Source organism: Sebastes fasciatus, chromosome 12 (assembly GCF_043250625.1).
Source record: "Sebastes fasciatus isolate fSebFas1 chromosome 12, fSebFas1.pri, whole genome shotgun sequence".
Classification (NCBI taxonomy): Eukaryota; Metazoa; Chordata; class Actinopteri; order Perciformes; family Sebastidae; genus Sebastes; species Sebastes fasciatus.
Window position 1 is genome coordinate 34,371,146 of NC_133806.1, and position 4,102 is coordinate 34,375,247.

The 4,102-nt window shown below is 46.5% G+C and overlaps 1 pseudogene; it reads left to right on the forward strand.

Annotated features, from left to right (window-relative positions):
- Positions 1 to 1,604: 1,604 nt before the first annotated feature.
- On the forward strand, positions 1,605 to 3,110 carry LOC141779862 (uncharacterized; annotated as a pseudogene).
- The last annotated feature ends 992 nt before the right edge of the window (positions 3,111 to 4,102 follow it).

Sequence of the window (4,102 nt, forward strand, 5' to 3'; positions counted from 1 at the left end):
TCTGTGGAACCAGCTCCCAGTTTCAGTCCGGGAGGCAGACACCCTCTCCACATTTAAGAGTAGGCTAAAGACTTTCATCTTTGATAACGCTTATAGTTAGGGTTGTCTTGGACCAGCCCCTAGTTAAGCTGCTATAGGCCTAGACTGCCGGGGGACTTCCTATGACACACTGAGCTCCTCTCTCCTTCTGGATATATTCATGTCTCATTCATTGTTACTAACTTAATTTCTTCCCCGGAGTCCTTGTGTTTTCTTGTCTCGCAGGTAACCATGGAGCGGGGTCACACCTGGAGCGAGGTTATACCTGGAGCAGGGGTACACTTGGAGCGGGGTTTTACCTGGATCTGGATGTCACCGGGATTGTGGCTGCATCTGCTACCGCGTCCACTGCCTGCTTGACACCAACTGCTACCATCATTCATTAATTCCGTCTGTACGAGGGACTACCAAGGCTAACGAGGGACTACCAACACTTAGTGACAAAGTGGCAGCCTGGAGAATGAGACTTCTCGGTCACTGCCAAAGACATCAAAAACTCCCAGCAAGCATGCTGGTGCTGCGGGAACCAACGCACGGGCATCGATCACAGGGACGTCCCACACCAACATACATGGACGTACTGAGGAGAGATGCTGGACAGTGCTGGCGAGCTAGACGGATGTATGGAGGACTGAGACAGCTGGAAGCTCCGCTTGAAAGCCCGTCTGAGGACGACCCAATGATATTAATTCCGATAGTTGTATTATCACTCTTTTACATCCACTACTATTGGTTTTTGTTATTAGTCCTATTTGTATTAGTTATTACAGCTGCTGGGCTATTATTGTGGTTGCCTCTCTCTCTCTCTCTCTCTCTCTCTCTCTCTCTCTCTCTCTCTCTCTCTCTCTCTCTCTCTCTCTCTCTCTCTCTCTCTCTCTCTCTCTCTCTCTCTCTCTCTCTCTCTCTCTCTCTCTCTCTCTCTCTCTCTCTCTCTCTCTCTCTTGAATAAATCAAGAGAGAAGTAGGCTCATTTTCTCATAGACTTCCATACAACCAGAGGAGTCGCCCCCTGCTGGCTGGTAGAAAGAATGCAGGTTTAAGGCACTTTGGCATTGGCTTCACTTTTCAGACGCGGAGGTTGCCCACTGGCTTACTCCCATCAGTCAGAGTAAGAAACTGAGAAAATACATATGTTTTAAGGGTTTTCTAATGTGCTGCATTGGATAGCCTAGAGAAGATGAATTAGATGAATGGTGAAATGTTATTGTTATTTTGGCAATGTAAGAAGCAAAGCAAAGAGATAGTTCTTCTGCATATGTTTTGGCCCTGTGGCTATTGTGACATTTTATCCTTGTGCATACGTCATGATGCCGACTTGGTAACATTGTATTGTTCTGTTCCCATTGGGTTACATGTATTTTGGACTGAAATGTCCCTAAAACAACTGGAAAAGTCTTTCTCAACGAGGGTATGTACACAGCAGGATTCACTTCAAAACTGAAGCTCAGCGTGTCTGTGACTCAACTTTAAACCTGGAAGTTGTAAATTTTTCCATGTTATGTTGTTTTACTGTTTATTACAACCTCATTCTGGATTACTGTAGAGTAACATTTTGATCTTCAACATCAGAGTGGCAAAGGCTTGAGAAGGGAATCATAACTGGCTACACCATCTCAGTCATCCTTTTCGCCCTCGCCATGAATATGGTGGTCAAGTCAGTGTGTTGAGGACCCCTGACAAAGTCTGGCGTGCAGCAGCCACCAATCAGAGCCTACATGGACGATCTGACTGTTACAACATCATCAGTCCCTGGCAGCAGGTGGATCTTACAAGGACTTGAGAAGCTCATCTCATGGGCAAGGATGAGTTTTAAACCATCAAAGTCAAGGTCCTTTGTGCTGAAGAAAGGGAAAGTTGTTAAGTTCCGCTTCACAATTTCCGAGACAATCATTCCAACATTGTCAGAACAGCCAGTCAAGAGCTTGGGGAAACTCTTCGACTGCAGGACACAGCTGCCATCCACAAAACCAGCAGTGACCTTGAGGCCTGGCTTGCCAAGATAGATAAATCTGGGCTGCCCGGTCGTTTCAAGGCGTGGATTTACCAGCATGCCATTCTGCCCAGGGTTTTGTGGCCGCTGCTACTGTATGATGTTCCCATGACAACTGTGGAAGCTCTGGAGAAGAAGATCAGCAGCTATCTGCGAAGGTGGCTTGGCTTGCCAAGGAGCTTAAGCAGTGCTGCTCTGTATGGGTCCACCAACACCTTACAGCTCCCCTTCAGCGGCCTCTCAGGAGAATTTGTGGAGAAACGAACAAGAGAAGCCATGCAGTATAGAGACTCCAGGTACCCCAAAGTAGCAGCAACTGGCATAGAGGTCCGCACAGGCAGAAAGTGGAGTGCTGCTAGAGAGTTGCAGGTGGCGGAGGCACGGCTAAGGCAGAAGGCCCTTGTTGTGACAGTGGCAACAGGGCGATCACGCCTGGGCTACTTTCCAAGCTGCCAGATCAGCAACACAAAAGGAAAGGAGCGACAACAGCTCCTCCAGGAAGAAGTGCGTGCAGGTGTAAAATGGTGGGACTCAGTAAGCAAGGAGCCTGGACAAGGTCGGAAAACACACTGAAGCGGAAGATCACTTGGTCGGATTTCTGGCGGGCTGACATCTACCGCATCAGATTCCTGGTCCAGGCGGTCTATGACACCTTACCAAGTCTGGTAGACCTTCAAACATGGGGCGAAGTTGAGCCATCTTCCTGCCCTCTGTGTGCTGGTAGAGGATCCCTTCAACATCTCCTCAGCAGCTGCCCTAAAGCCTTGGCTGATGGACGTTATCGCTGGTGCCACGACCGGGTGCTCAAGGCAGTTGCAGAAACAGTCACCACAGCCATTCAGTCCAGCAACACAGCCCCAGGAAGAAAACCATTCCGTTCCTCAAGGCTGGAGAGAACCCCCATTCCCTACCACAGACAAGACCATGCCGACTGTCCACAGCCCCAGACTGGCAGCTGAGAGTGGATCTCGGAAAACAACAAAAATTCCCCGATCACATCATACACACAAGACTCTGCCCAAACTTGATCATCTTGTCAGACTCCACCAAGCAGGTGATATACACAAGTGTCTATAAGTAAGTAAGTATCTGGATGGTGTACTCATAACTAGGGATGAGTGAGTATACCATTATCTGAACCTGTATCTGTTCATCCAACTAGATTATCTGTATCAGTATCTGTACTCAGAGTGGGTGGGGTTTGAACAGGACGTGGGTGTGGTTTGTATCGGAAGTTGTTATTTTAATCCTGAAATTGATCTGGGTTGATCAGAAGTTGCTATATTTATTATTTATTCAACAACTACTTACAGAACTCATAATTCAGCTTCAGGTCAATGTTTTTATCACAAAAGTAAGAGAAGTATTTAAATGCCAGAGAGAAAAAGACGGAGCGATAGTGTGTGTGTGTGTGCGCGCGCGTGCGCGCGCGCGCAGTCAAATATGTAGGCTATGTAACAGTTCAATATATGTATATAAAGTCTATAAATAAAGCCTTTATTTAAAGACTTAAACCTGCAGTAGTCAGTATATTTTTGTTAACATTGGGCAAAAATCCCATAATAACCTTTCAGCATATTGTAATTCAAGTGTTCTGAGAGAAAACTAGACTTCTGCTCCTCCTCATGGCTCTGTTTTCAGGCTTTAGAACATCTAGCCCGTGACGGGAGACTTTGACCAATCACAGGTCATTTCAGAGAGAGAGCATTCCTATTGGCTGTTCATTCAACGGAGGCAGCTGTCAATCACTCGCAAACTCTGATCAAACGGTCAAACTAGGCAGTACTGATTAAATATGAATCAATATTCTGTTACTGTAATGCCTGAACATGTTGTAGTGTACTGTTTAGCTGTAGAATGAGAATGTTTGCTCCGGCTGGTGGTGCTATTTCATCAACTGGTCTCAACATGGCGGCTGGGTCACTCTTCAGATGACTTCTCCTGATGGCATATTGATGAGCTTGCAGAACTGCTCTTTAACAAAGTCTTGTTCCACTTATTGGCATAGTGACCACAGTAGAGAAATATTCAGCTCACCCTAATCTGAAGTGGCAACGTGCAGAGCATTTCTAA